Source organism: Zalophus californianus, chromosome 3 (genome assembly GCF_009762305.2).
Source record: "Zalophus californianus isolate mZalCal1 chromosome 3, mZalCal1.pri.v2, whole genome shotgun sequence".
Taxonomy (NCBI): domain Eukaryota; kingdom Metazoa; phylum Chordata; class Mammalia; order Carnivora; family Otariidae; genus Zalophus; species Zalophus californianus.
In genome coordinates, this window is record NC_045597.1 from 188350077 (window position 1) to 188365910 (window position 15834).

Below are 15834 nucleotides of genomic sequence, written 5' to 3' on the forward strand. Positions count from 1 at the left end.
GAAGCCACCACCTCCCTGAGCTCACTTGTTATCCAAGGCAGTGAGAGTTGGAGCCAGAAAGAGGGGCCCCTGCTAGACACTGCGGCCATAAAAGGAACCAGGAACAGCAGAGAAGGGCAGGGCTTAAAGGCACCTCCTCCTCCCTTGTCTCCTCGTTCCTTCCCCACTAGTTCTCCCATTGCCCAAACCAAGCAGAGGCCAGAGGGCAAGGGAGGCCCTTGGCCCAGGAGGCAGCAATGTCCATAGGGGTCAGCTTCCAGACACGGGACACACTGAGAAGGGCAGAGAACCAAGGGGTAGGAGAGTGGGCAAAGCAGCAAAATCAATACAATTTGTTACAAAAATGAATAAGATCACTTTTTGATGGTAACTCTTTCACACTATACATACATCGTGAGTAAAAGATGGGGGGGCCACATAAGCAAACAATTAAGAAAAATAGACATTGACAGTCATGGGCTGACAGCCACTCTTAATTACATGAGCTAATGGAGTGGGATTCCTGGCATGACTTACTCCAAAGTAATTTATATTTGGCTTGGAAAGCAGAATGGTTTTTATAACAGATTTTTCTAATTATGTTTTGCTTATGTTAATATGAGGATTTGATTCCTCAAGTAAATACCACCTGATCACAAAGCAGGATGGCTCAAAAGCACACTGAGCGCCAGGTGGAAGACAGGCTGGGATTTCACAATTCGCTGCAAACGATGCAAAAGTAAATGGAAGGTTTTGCTTTGGTTTCCTGGGGGCTGCGCTCTCCAGCTGGTGTGTAGAGGCATGAAGGGCAGCTCCTGTATCTCATGCTTCCTCTGGATTCATCAAAAATAATAGCACTCAAACGGCTATGGATAAGGATCTCCTGTAGAAGCTTCGAGAATGCATATTCATATGCCTGCCGGAGCACCGAGTTCCCTTGGTCGGGATGGTGACTGGGAATCGGAATTTCAGCAAACATTCCAGATCAACATGATGCCCGTGGTCAAGACATCAGATCTGTGGAAACGCTGTTCAAAGTGCGGGACGTGTTCATGCATAAAGGAAGCAAAGTGGCTTAACAAAGTGGGGAATGATTTGGGGTCAGAGCTGGGTTCAAATCTCAACTTTGCTGTTAGTTAGTTGAGGCCAGTTTCCTTCTCCATCATTTGCAAGAAGGGAAATAAATATACATAAGGGTACGCTTGTAAATAATAAATGAAAAGTGAAGATCATGACTGATTCATAATGGCGCTCACTGTTTGTACCCAGAAGCTTCTTGATTGAGCCTTTCTCAAGAAAATTGGGTTTTGGGAGTCCTAGCTTAGAAGACCCGGGAACACAGTACCCATGAGGTGTGCCGAGTCGGATGCCCAGCTCTGGGTCCTTGTGCTCACTGAGCACTGCCCCTGAGAGTGTAGATTTCATACGTTCCATGGTTTTCAGGGCTCTCTCCCTCCTTGTTTCCACCCAGGAAATTATTATTCATCCTGCAGCATATGGACAACAGGTTTTTACCCATTCTCTCTTGCTGCTGGCATTATACCATCCAACAATATGGTGTTAACAAAAAATATTAAAACTAGCCATGTTAAATTTTTGGTTCTGGTTCATAATGTAACACAATGAAAGGGAAAATCTTTCGCACAGTCCCAGTGGTGCAGAAACATTTAGAAAAGATTCTAAATATAGACTCCCAGATGACAGAGGGGTTGTTTTATGTCATTCTGTGATTTCCTTTTCACAGCATGTTCTATGTGCTGGCATAAAAAATTTTAATGAAGTCAGAATGCTAAATTTAAGTGAACTTTTGCTCTCGTTCATTGCAAAATACAGCTCGTCGCCATTTAATTGGCTGTGCATCTTGGCATCAGACCGGTAAGCAGCAAAACAAAAATCAGACCTCATAATGCAACAATCTTGATTACGCCCTGATTCTATTTTTTTTAAAGATTTTCTTTATTTATTTGTCAGAGAGAGAGAGAGAGACAGAGCACAAGCAGGGGGAGTGGCAGGCAGAGGGAGAAGCAGGCTTCCCGCTGAGCAGGGAGCCCGATGTGGGACTCGATCCCAGGACCCTGGGATCATGACCTGAGCCGAAGGCAGACGCTTAACTGACTGAGCCACCCAGGCGTCCCTACGCCCTGATTCTAACTACCACTGTGGGTCTTTCCTAATCTTTTATGTAATTGACCTTCAGTGAATACGTGCAAAAAGTGTTTTCAGTTGTTCCTCTTAAATCACCCTAACTGGACATGAGTATGTGACAATATATGACTTGAGGAATAATTTACATAATCTAATTACTAATCCTTGTTGATATGTGATAAGCTCCAATTATTTTTTGGTCAATAAATAGCCTATGAATACTGCTTATTATGGGGAATAAATTTATACTGCAAGCTGTTCTAAGCAAGCCATTCAAAATGTTCACTTATAACTTAGGTACGAATTCTACAGTAACCTGTTAGTGACTATACAATCCGAAGTAGCTCTACTAGAACTGTGCTTCTCAAACTTAGGGGTACAGAGGGATGCCTGGGTGGCTCAGTTGATTAAGTGTCATGATCCCAGGGTCCTGGGATCAAGTCCCACATCGGGCCCCTTGCTCAGCGGGGAGCCTGCTACTCTCCCTGCTTGTGTGTGCTCTCTCCCTCTGACAAATAAATAAATAAAATCTTTAAAAAAAAAAAAAAACCTAAGGGTACAAAAAGATCACCCGAGGAAACCCCTTCAAAATGCAGGCCCTGGGGCCAACCACAGAGAATCTGATTCAGTACCCTCTAGGGCAAGGGAGAGATGAAAACAGAAACATGCATTTCAAAATCAACATCCCAGGTGATACTGATGTAGCTAGTTGAGGACCTGCCTGTTTTCCTGGAGGACCTGCCCATTCCCTCAGCTATGGGCAGACTCCCAACCTTGGCATCCTCCCCTGGCTGGAGGCAGGTATGTGTCTAGGATTAAGGAAAGTTCTTTCAGCTCTTGAACTTCTCTTGGCCTGACCCCATGACAGTCTAATCACAACCTGGGTAAGTTCATGAAAATCCAGCAGGTTACTTATCTCAAGGATTGCTCAGACAGGTTAATCCTAGATGCCTTCAGGGCCAAATAAAAATGCAGTGCTATATGTGTTCACTACTCCATAGAGTGAATCTTACCCATATTTTATAGAGAAAGAAACTGAGGTTCAAGGGAAGTCAGGGCACTTGGCAAAGCTCACAGAAGACAGGTAGAAAACCGAGTCTCTGAGCCGTGTCTTCAGTCTTCAAACGCTTTCTTTCCAGCTCCTTGTCAGGCGGTTGTATTGCCAGGATCTGTGGAGGTGGGTTAAGCTTTTTACATAAGAAATAAACTAATTACCTCTCGGAATTAATTTTCTATGCGAGAGGAGATTTCTCTGCACTCACAGAACAACAGCTACACAGGAAATGATTAAAATTCTAAGAAAACTTTTCCTCCGTCTCTATCTTCAGACCTTTTACAATGCTTCCATCTTTTGGTTAGGTGTGAAAATAGAAAAGCAAGTTGAGTCCTGGGTTACCTCTGATTTTCAAGCCCTCTATCAAGGGCCAACAATCCCCTGGCTTGGCTCCCTGGAGCTGGGCAGAGTCGTTGCAGGAACTGTTTCCCAACGGATCAGAAGAGTGATCCTCACAAACCTAACCCTAGAATTTCCTTTTGACTTTTGCAGTTTGGATGGTTTTGTAATTTTGATGGCCTGCTCAGGCTGTCATAAGAAAATACCATACCGTTCAGTTTCCGGTGAGAGCCCACTTCCTGGTTCGCAGAGAGCCGTTTTCTGGGTATCTTCACATGTACAGCAGAGAGAGGGAAAGAGGTGTCTCTCCTCTTCCTCTTTTTATAAGGCCGACATTCCTATCGGATTAGGGCCCCACACGGATGACCTCATTTAATTTTGTCTCCTAAAAGCCCTTCTCCACTTACAGCCACTTAATCCCTTGGGGGTTAGGCATTCAACACATGAATTTTGAGGGGGACACAATTCAGTTGATAGGAGATGGAGTCAGTAATTTTCCAGGAAAGCAACTTTGGAAAGAGGCAAGTGGGCAGTTTTCCTAACTGAAGACAGAAAGTTCTGTGCGAGAAGGTACCCTCCTGACCCTTTCGTGGAGAAAGGGATGGTATATCAGGAAGTCAACGTGTAGGGTTACCGGCCCTTAGGCAGGGCACGAGAAATACTATCGCTCTGAATCTGGTTCCATAGTGTCTCAGGCAGAGTTGTAAGCCATTATGTCTGTATTTGTACATTTCCTGGGGAGGTTTGCTTTAGCCACCATGGCTTCCCTGCTGGTTTTCAGACATATCAGGCAAGTTCTGGCCTTAGGGCTGCCTTAGGCTGGGTTTCCTAGAAGCAGAGCCTGAGACTGGGATTCTCGTGCAAGGGATTTATTGAGGAAATACTCCAAGCATCAGGAGAGGTGTTGAGGGAATCAGGATAGGTCAGAGGAAGATGTTAGGCAACTGCAGTTTTAGAAGAAGTCTAGCCTAAGCCTGTCCCATGGGGAGCTTGGGAAGGAATGTACGTTGCATCACGGAGATTGTCCTGCTCGAGGTTAGGGCACAGGGCACCTATGCTCTTTGTCAGTGATTGACCACCTCCCAGGCATCTCTAAGAAGGGAGGTTGGCCTAAGGTCCAGAGAAGGGGACATGTGTGAACCTTTAGGAGCCAACACCCGCTACAACAGGGGGCTCGGTGCTCTGGCTGCTCCAGAGCATTGGGTGGGCTCCGACTGGACCCGCTACAGAGCCCGCTCTAGCTGAGCCCCCTGCCCAAACGCTCTCCCCCACAAATGACCTCTTAGCTAACTCTCACCTCCTTCCGGTCTTTGCTAAAATCTCACCTTCTCAGTGAGGTCCATCCCAGCCACCCTATCGATGTGCAAACTGCACCCAAACCCCCTCACCATCACCCTTACTCTGGTCCACTTTTTTGTTTCATCCATAGCTCTCATCGCCCACACACATACATAATTTGCTTCTTTAGTATGCTCAGTCTTTTTGGCTTGTCTCTCCCCATTAGAATGGAAACTCTTTAAGGATAGAAAATACTCTGAGCCGTGTGGCTAGCCTCAGCACCTAGAATAACGCCTGGCATATGTTAGGCATTTAATAAATGCTTGCTGAATTAATTGAGCCTCAAAGGGGTCCTGACACAAAGAAGAGAGGAGGTCGAGAGCCTAAAGAAACAGATGATATCCAAGGGTTCTAGCCAATCCTTTAGGCATGTAGGCCCTATACCTCTACAACCCTATACCCACTGGGTCCTACAGGAGGGGTACCCCTACCTCCAGGAATACATGGATGATACCATTTTGGGATCCAAATGAATGTAAAGTCGCCATTACAATGTGCTCTGTGTCCCACCCAACATAGCTGCTGTGCTGGAGGACTTAAACTTCTACTTGCCCTTCTGAAATAACTTGGTCTTTACTCTCCCTCAGGAGTCTCAACTTCGGAAAACTGTGCCCCATCCCCCCATGATTATACCTTACTTAGCAGAACTTCTCATTCAAAGATACATTCTGCATCATAAACAGGAAATGAGGCATTGTCACAGCTTCCTGGGAGGATGCTTTCTAATGCATGCACTCAGAAGTGGAGTGACCGGGTCATCGATACCCACATTCTATCTGCCTGACAAAAAAAGGTATCTTGGACAAATCCTGAAAAACGTATTTTTTAAAAAACCAAGTCTTCCTAGCCACCCCCCCAAACAACGCATAGGAAATTGTTTATTCCTCGCCTGGACAAAATGGGCAAAGAATGTAGACAGATAGAGTACCCAAAGAGACTGGATGATAGATACACAAATAGATGAGAAAATGTTCAATTTTACCAAAGAAATGTAAAGTAAAACAACAGTCAGATCCGATGATCATCTATCACACTAGTGAACTTTTTTCTTCCTATTGTACTATCCAAACTGGTGAAGATACGGTCACCAAGAACGTTCTACACACAAGGAACATTCTTACAGTGCGGGCGGAACGTACAGGGGTGACGGCTGATGGAAAGTGCGTGGCCAGCTCTTTTCAGAGACTTTGCTATCTTCATCGTCTTTGACCTGCTAGAGTTAGAATTCTACGGGAACCCCGTCCTACCAAAATAATCTGAAATTCAGGGAAGGGAGGTCTTTTGAAACCAGCCCTATGGGTTTTTTGTTTTTTAATATTTAGCAGGAACCCTGCTTACAAGGTTGCTGGCTGTTTCCAGTTTATGAAGGTGGTGCTTCTGTAGCAGAGGCCTTCCCTTACTACCCCATAAAAATATCCACCCAGACTTCATTTGCTTTGGAAAAATTAACCGAAATGTGCTGTTTAGTCACCAGAAGGTAAAGCAAATCCCTACCTATGCATTGATCTCAAGGATGCTGTGAAATCACCACAAACGGGAATACAGGATCTCGGGAGGGAGAGGCAGAGAAGGTTCCATCCACTCACCCCCATGCAGGAGACCTGCCCTCTTGGCCTTGTCTGAGAGGTCACCCTGGGGTGTGGCCCAGAGGGCAGGCAGCGCCCCCACACTGCAGCGTGATGGGCTGTCACCTCCACGGTCATGAGTCAGGGCCTGAGAAAGGGCACAGAGAGGGTCCTTTCCCTCTGCCACGAGTCCTCCCCACACACTCACCACCACTTAGGACCTGGGGTAGCACTCTGCACTTCTTCCAGGACACACAGCAGCTGGTTTCTTCAGATCCTGGCAAAGATGAGCAGAACAGGGCGGGCATTTTCTGCTCTCAGTCTCTGTAACGGAATGACATCTAAGGGGCTTTCCTGCTCTAAAGTTCTAAATTTCCATTTTAGTCAAGGCTCTCTGCTTACAAGAAGGGAAATTAGCTGAGGAAGAAGAGACCCTGGCGCTGGGGAACAGGGCTGTCAGGTGGAGGGCAGCCCCATCCTGGGCCCTGCTCTCTCTGGACACTTCCTCTACCCACCTCTTCCTTGCTCCTGTCCACAGACAGCTCTTCCGCCCATTCTTGGCCTCCCTGGCTTCTCCCTCAGCTCCAGACACTGAGGTCCAGCTCCCCACACTCAGACCCCTGGAAATGGAATATGGCCTCTCTTGGGTCAACTGTGCATGGCTGGTCCAAAGAGTGGAGTGGTAAAAGGGTCCAGTGATGTGGTAGAATCATAGCCACCAGACCCCTGATCTTATCAGAGGGAAAGAGAAGTGGACTCAGGGAGGGGAAGGACCCCTCAAATGTCTCCAGCAGAGTTGGCAACTCCTTCCTTCCTCAGCCTTCTCCTGATACTTGGGCTCCCCTCCTGGTTCCCTGAACAGCACAAGACAAGGAGGACTAGACATGAGAAATGTATTGAGGGAGAGGCCTGTAGGGGAAGATGGGAGGGGCGCTGGACAAGGCTGGTCCTCTCAGGGCCAATGGGGTGTCTATCTTTGTCATCTCGGGCTGCAATAACAGGATACCATAGACTGGGGAGAGGGGGGGCTTAAATAGCAGACATTTATTTCTTGTAGCTCTGGAGCCTAGGAAGTCCAAGATCAAGGTTCCAGAGATTCTATGTCTGGCAAGAGCCTTCTTCCTGGTTTGCAGACAGCCATGGGGAGAGAGAGAGATCATCTCTCAGGTGTCCCTTCTTTTTTTTTTTCCAATATATATATATTTTTAAGTTTTATTTAAGTAATCTCTACACCCTACGTAGGGCTCAAACTTACGACCTCGAGATCAAGAGTCACATGCTCCTCTGACTGAGCCTGCCAGGCGCCCCGCTCAGGTGTCCCTTCTTAAAGGGCACTAATCCCACTCAAGAGGGCTCCACCCTCATGATCTTCCAAAGGCCCTGCCACCAAATACCATCACAATGGGGGGTTAGGGCTTAATGCATGGATTTTAGGAGTACATATTCAGCCCATGACAGCACCCTGGAGACAAAGTCAGAAGAGGAGTCTCCCATGTCTCAGGAGCTTCCCTGCGGCACTCAGTCACTGGCTGGGGCGTCTGAGGGTGGCATGGACACTTTGGATGTGGTGGTGGATTGGGAGCACAGCTGCTGGGGTCGTAAGTCGATTACTCTTCCCCAGTAGGAGAGCTGAGAGGCACAGGTTCAAAGGCCAACACCCAACCCCTTCTTTAGTTTAAAAATGCAAAAATTCCTTTGCTTGAAGGCTGTACAAAAACAGAAGGCAAGCTAGGTTTGGCGGGTAGGCCATATTTTGCCGATCCCTGGTTTAAATCGCAGGTTAAGTTTTCTGTTGCTTGCAGTTGAAATCCTCCTAACTTCCCCAAGAGGCAAGTTATGGTTGACACCAGAATGCTGACTTAAGGTTGCTTGTCCTCCTAGTTCCCAGTGTAAATTAGGACTTGACGCTCAGGCTTACAAATCTGCAGACCATACTTTACTTTACTTCTTGTGTGTATAAGCTGGTAACTTAAGGATAAAGTAGCAGGTGTGAAGTGGGGCAAGGCTTCTGTTATAGACCTGCAAGGACAAAGATACCCTTATAGTTTAACAAGTCACAGGAGGGTCCCTAGCAAGAATCAAGGATCTGTCTGTGAGGTATTTTCCAACTACCCCAATCCCCAGCACAGCAGAGGGTTCCCTTACTCTTGCCTCCAACACACATACACTCCTAAGTGAGGAGATGGAGCTGAGAATGGTTGAAAAACAACCTTCATGGAGGTGGAGGTCAAGTTGGACTCAAGGAGATGGGGCTTCGAGAAAAAAAGAGGTAAAGAGAATTAAAGAAACTGGTAGGAGGGAGGGAGAGAAAGAGACAGAGACAGAGGGAGAGAGTGACACAGAGAGAGAGAGAGGGACACTGTGGACGAGACGGTGTGGGCCATCCCCAAGGTCTAGGGCAGGGCCCGGGGCCCACAGGAGATCTCAGAGGCAAGTTAGAAAGACCAGAGGAGAACTTTCCAAATCTCCAGCTCCTGGAAGACTCTGCACGAGCTGAACTAGATCACTGGACCCTGCAGGGAAGGACAATGGAACATATTCCACGATCCTGCATGGCCTTCCCAAGCTTGATCGTTCTGCCCTGGACTGGACTGCCCCACACCTCCTGGGAAGCAAGGGCGGTGCTGGGGTTACCCAGGTGGTTGGAGAAGCCATTTGTCCACGTGCAGTCTTTGACAAGACTAAGGGAGCTCTGCAATTTAATTGTGGGAAAGCTTAAGAGCTCGAGGTCCAGTGCACATGATGGGATAGAAAAATTTCCTTATTGGAAAGAAGAGGTGCAGGACAAGATGCTGGAATGCATGTGAGTCGCACACCACAGAGTGGCCAGTCCTGCACCCTGTCCCTGTTGGACCCTGCGTCGCTGGCTGGTTCCTCCTTATTTGAGGATCTGCCTCCCAGAGGAAGTGCCTGGATCCCGGGATTTGCAGAACAGACTGCTATTTCGACTTTAGGTCTTTCTAAAGACAAAAGGTCCACTTGATACCTCAGCAAAGATCCATATCTCATGACATGCAATATTTACTGATTTACTTTGTCAGAATTCTACTCCACCGTGCTTTCTCCGTGGTTCTACTGCATGAGAAGGTAGTGTTGGGAGGGGCTCTGCACAGCTATTAATACCCCGTGAGTCACTCCAACGGTGCCATTTGAAATGGTGTCCCTTCACTTTCTGTTGAGGGGGAAGAGAAAGTAGTTCTAACATATGGCAACCATATTTTCCCATATTTCAGGTCTATTCTAATATTTCTAATTGTAACTTTTGGGTTAGGAACATTTTCTCTCACAGACTAATACTATCATTTAAAACAGAGATTAAGGGCGCCTGGGTGGCTCAGTTGGTTAAGCAACTGCCTTTGGCTCAGGTCATGATCCTGGAGTCCCTGGATCGAGTCCCGCATCGGGCTCCCTGCTCGGCAGGGAGTCTGCTTCGCCCTCTGACCCTCCTCGCTCTCATGTGCTCTCTCTCTCTCTCATTCTCTCTCAAATAAATAAATAAAAAATCAAAAAAAAATAAAATAAAACAGAGATTAACTCACTCAGAAGTTCAGGAGATTTCTGATCGAGACACTTTTCCCCGAAAGTCTGGAAACGGGGTGCTGATTAACACCAAAAGTGCATGGTGAGAAGAGCAGTGTATTTGTCAAGATTGTAAAGGGGAAAGCCCTGGATTCATGCTCACCGGTGGGGGCCCTACTGTTTTGCCCACCCAGCCCTAGTCTTTTCTTGGGCTTGTCTGATGTATTAATCAGGGTTCTTGAATGACAAGCGGGAATAAAAACCCAATGTAGGGGCACCTGGGTGGCTCATTGGGTTAAGCATCCAATTCTTGATTTCGGGTCAGGTCGAAATGATCTTGGGGTCATGAGGTCGAGCCCCGAATTGGGCTCCGCATGGGCATGGAGCCTACTTGGGATTCTCTCTTGCCCTCTCCCTCTGCCTCCCTGCTTACACACTCCCTCCCTCCCTCCCTCCCTCTCTCTCTCTCTGGAAAATTAAAAAATTAAAAAAAAAATGCAAACCAGCTTTAGTGAAATGTAGTCATGTATTGGTTCAAGTAACCAGACTGGGAGGAGAATAGTGCTGGGTTAGTTTCAGGAGTGGCTGGAACCAGGGACTCCAATGCCAATGCCATCAAGACCCTCGGTTTCTCATCTCTTCTTCTCCTTATGTGATTGCCCCCGTTTTCTTTTCAGACCAAACTTTTCATGAGACATGGGAGGGGACATGGCGACCAGTGGAACCCGATGCATATCCCCAGACTTCCTACCCAAAGGACAAAAGGGCCCTTCCCCTCTCTTCCAGACCCAGTTTAAAAGTTCCTGTGCAGAACAGTGATTGGTAAGGGTTTCTATGCTCATTCCTGGGGCCAATTTGTGGCATGGAGGGACAGGGAAATGCCATGAATGTAGTCAGGAGGGCAGAATCTGTTCATAAAAGAGTGGGGGGGGGTTCTAGAGGGGAGGGGGTAGGGGATGGGTGAGCCTGGGGATGGGTACTAAGGAGGGCACGTTCTGCGCGGAGCACTGGGTGTTATGCACAAACAATGAATCATGGAACCCTACATCAAGAACTAATGATGTAATGTATGGTGATTAACCGAACAATAAAAAAATTAAAATTAAAAAAAAAAGAATGGGGGGGCTGGGCTGTCTGAACAGAAGTTCTGCCTGCCTTCTTCTGAGAACCGTCCCTTCCCTTGGGGGGACCATCTAGAAGGCTGACGCTGGCCCTCTGCCCCATCGATTGTTGGACATGGGCATCTGCTAGTCCATCAGCGTCTGCTCCCAGGAGTTTAGAACTGGGGCGCGGAGGTGCCAGAGCAGTCTGCAGCTGGCTTATACTGACAGGCCCTCAGAGGGGCCACGTCTTCACCGTCTGGGCGGGAGGACTGAGAAACAAAAGAAGCCCAGCTGCCAGGCAAGAGGAAAAGGAAGCAGAAACTTATGGAGGGAAGTAGATGCCGAGGGCTGAGCATTCTGATGGGATCTGCATCCTGGTTCCACCGCTTCCTGGTGTCCAGCCACATCCCCACCCACTGCCAGCTCTATGCAACACCCTGGATCTGCATACCCCCCCCTCCCTTAAGGAAGCTCAAGTTGTACTTCTATTTATTTATTTATTTATTTATTGACAGAGAGAGAGACACAGCGAGAGAGGGAACACAAGCAGGGGGAGTGGCAGAGGGAGAAGCGGGCTCCCCGCCGAGCAGGGAGCCCGATGCGGGGCTCGATCCCAGGACCCCGGGATCATGACCTGAGCCGAAGGCAAGACGCCCAACTGACTGAGCCACCCAGGCGCCCCCAAATTGCATTTCTATTGCTTGTCATTAAAAGCATTCTGGGGTACCTGGGTGGCTCAGTCGGTCAAGCGTCCGACTCTTGGTTTCGGCCCAGGTCGTGATCTCAGAGTCCTGGAATCAAGCCCCGCGTTGGACTCCACGCTCAGTGGGGAGCCCGCTTGAGGATTCTCTCGCCCTCTTCCTCTGCCCCTCCCCTCCTCTAAAATACATAAATAAATCTTAAAAAAAAAAAAGTCTTTTGATACTCTCTTCAGCCTAAAAAAACAGCCACAACCCTAATGTGCTGACACGCAGCACAGGGGCTGGGGGGGGGGGGCGGTCTGTTCGTTCTGGTGTTAAGGTGTCAGTTTTCCTGGAATAAATCCAAGCTCTGCCTCTTCCTAACTCCATGACATGCACAAGCTACTTGACCTCTGTATGTCAGTTTCAAACCTGTAAAAGGAAAGATTAACAGCACCTGCATCGTGTAAGGTGCGAAAAAAAGAAGTTAAACCAGGTAGAGCCCAGTCCCTGGTACGTAGAAATCACTCAGTAAAGTTGGGTGTTATTCACAGCAGGAGATGGCGGGAGTGTCTGGGAGAAATTTAAATGTCTGGGTGGCTCAGTGTTAAGCGTCTGCCTTCAGCTCAGGTCATGACTGGGATCGAACCCCGCATCGGGCTCCCTGCTCCGCGGGAAGCCTGCTTCTCCCTCTCCCACTCCCCCCTGCTTGTGTTCCCTCTCTCGCTGTGTCTCTCTCTGTCAAATAAATAAATAAAATCTTAAAAAAAAAAATCAAAGAAGCAAACCAAGGGAGATAACTCCCCACAAACACACTCTCCAGCCAGGGCTCATACTCCCAGCTTGCTAGATGTGCCATGCCGAACCCTCCAGCCACCGTTCCAGTACTTGGCTGCCAAAATAGAGGAGGGATAACAAGGTATTCCTCTAGGAAAATAGAGCTTTGCTATAAACCTTGTGTTGGGGTACAAGGCTAATACCTCCCTCAAACATTGTCGTCGTTAAAATACGAAATCTCATTTTTACTTTATATTCCTTAAATAATGCACATTCAGATCTCCCTTCCTGAAAAGTGAGCTCTGTGATCAGGATCCAAGCCTGGGCCATCTGTCTTCCACACAGGGCTCACCCCTGTGCCAGACACACACTAGGACCCAACTGTTTACACTTGCTGATTGAAAGATAAAGGGAATCAGAAAGACCTAAAGGGGAAGGACCAGAGTAAACAGGACAGTTGTCTGAAAGTTGGACTTGGGAGTCCACCGAATTGGAGCAGCACTATAGGATCTCACAGATGAGGTATGTAGGCATTAATGGTTAAGGTGAAAGTCTTGGAAGTTTTAACAGTGGAAATGCTGTGATGTTAAATCTGGTTATACTTTGTTTCAGTGATACTAAACTTCGCACAAAGAAAGTTCTTTGTTGAGTGATGCTTTTTCCATTCTTCTGTGAGCAAACTTGCACTTGCTTAACACACTATTACAAGAATCTTGGGATATTTTATTTACACCTTACATCCATTAGAGCCAGTCAGAATCCATTTTATAGATGTTGCTTTCCAGCAAAGCATGCTGAATCCTTTAAACACTCATTACTAACCAGAGCAAAACCAAAAACTTTTCTCTTAAGCCTCATTATCTGTCTCCAGAATATTCAGACGACCTTATTTCCTCCTCCTTCCTATTACTCATCCCCATCCAGCCATTCCTGTCAAGGTCCTCAGGAGTACACCTGAGACCTCCACATCAGACATTGCTCTTCACCAGGATGCCTTCCCTTTTGTCTAATTTAGGAATTAACTACATATCATTTCAAATTATTCTCTGTTTTACGTATTCTAGTCGATCCAAACTGTAGTATCAGGTGGAAGAGACCTGATGGTGGAGTACAGTGGTTAAGGGCTGCTAGAGTCAGGAGCCTGTGTGTGAACCCAGGTCTTGCCACCGACTAGCTAGGTGTCCTCAAGCAAGTTATTTAGCCTCTCCGTGCTTCAGGTTCCTTATCTGTAAATAAGGATGAAGATGGTAACAGTAGCTAACAATAACCTTACCAAGTAGGGTTGTTAGGAGGATTAAAAGAATTACAGTGTGTGAGGTAGTCAGTCAGAAGAGTTCATGGGCTAGAACACTGTGGAAGCTTTTGTACTTATTAGTTATCTTCCACAGAGATCAGCACCCAGATGAATAAATGGTTTTATAAGTACATGTTCTTTTTTTAAAAAATATTTTATTTATTTGGCAGAGAGAGACACAGTGAGAGAGGGAACACAAGCAGGGGGAGTGGGAGAGGGAGAAACAGGCTTCCCGCAGAGCCGGGAGCCTGATGTGGGGCTCTATCCCAGGACCCTGGGATCATGACCTGAGCCGAAGGCAGACACTTAATAACTGAGCCACCCAGGCGCCCCAGTTGACATGTTCATTTTTATAACTTTTTCTTGCACATGTAGTACAAGTGTAATGGGTAGTAATTAGAAAACATATAAGATACAGAAAAAACATAATAAAATATAAACATGAGTCAGCTATCCTCAAATTAAAACAAAAAAAAAAAACACATCAGCAATGCCACTGCCCAGAGTTAATACTATCAGTGTTTTCATATATTCCATTCATTGATGAAACAGCATTTACTGGGGCACTTGGGTGGCTCAGTCGGTTGAGCGTCCAACTCGGTTTCGGCTCAGGTCATGATCTCAGGGTCCTGGGATCAAGCCCCGTGTCGGGCTCTGCGCTCAGTGCAGAGTCTGCTTCAGATTCTCTCTCCCTCTCATTCATTCTCTCAAATAAATAAATAAATAAATAAATAAAATCTTAAAAAAAAGTAAACAGCACTTCCTGAGCACCTAATATATAACAAGCTTCATGCTCTCACTGGCTATGATGTTGAGCAAAAAGAGACACAGCTCCTGCCTCACAGAGTTTACCATCTGGTGTGGGGAGACACACCTTCATCAAGTAATGATACAAGTATGCGAAGCCGCAACTGTGATTATTGCTATAAAGGAGAGGTACGTGTGTAGGAGGGAGACCTGACCTAGTTGTGAAGGTCTTTTATTGAAGATTGTGAGGCAGTGGTTACTGAGTTGAGAATTAATGCATAGGAATTCACTCGAAGTCAGAGGGAAGAGTGTGCACAACAGAAGCACAATAAATCCAAACGTTCTCCTGTGGGAGGGGGTATGTGGGTGGAAGGGAGTAAAAGGGTCCGAGGTGGCTGCAGATAAAGATACTAGATAAAGCTGGTGGCTTAGGGAGAGGGCACACTTAGCAGAGCTTAGTACCCTTAGTTTAGAAATTATATTCTCTATTCATTTGACAAATTTTGCCTATGAGGATCCAAGGACGCACTTCTTTTACATAAATTAGATTTACACCATACACTGTTTTTATTAGGAACATTTTTTTGAACAATAAGTATACTGTAATTTAATCTATCTCTTGTTGAAAATACAGTTTCCAATTTTCCACTATTATGAACAATGCTGTGACAGACGTTTTTGTATATGGACATTTGTCCAAATGTTTAACACAAATTTCTGCAAGTGGAATCGCTGATTCTGCAAATTTGTTAGTATGTTTTAGTCATAATCTTGTCTAGAAAATCAGCACATTCAACTGTCAAGATTTGATGCTATGTGACACTATGGTCTTTTGAGGTTGATACCACTGTTATACTTGGGGGCGTTTTTGGTGACATTTGGAAAACTGCTCTCTCATTTTCTTCAGTGTGTGAGAAAGTTCCTCCTATTTCTGATTCTTCCTAGTCTTCCCCTCAAATTCGGATCACTCCGTACTGACTGCCAATGAAGTGTCTCTAACTACAGCTCTAGAAGCCTGACTGACCTACTCACTGGCTCCACAGGAGAGGAAAGGCTTTTTTATCTGTCTCTGAAGGAGCTTCCACTGGACTCGAGCCACACTGGAAGAGAAGCCAGGCTCTGATATTCCTTTCATCTCCTCTGGCCTCCTGCTTCGCCCAGTTCCATCTTCATGCGTAAATTCACTAACTTCTTAAAGGTAAATGGAGCTCAGAGGATTCTATTACAGACCATTTCCATTCTACTGAGTTGACAAATGCCATCTTCTCAAGAGTCTATCTTCCATGGACCACCT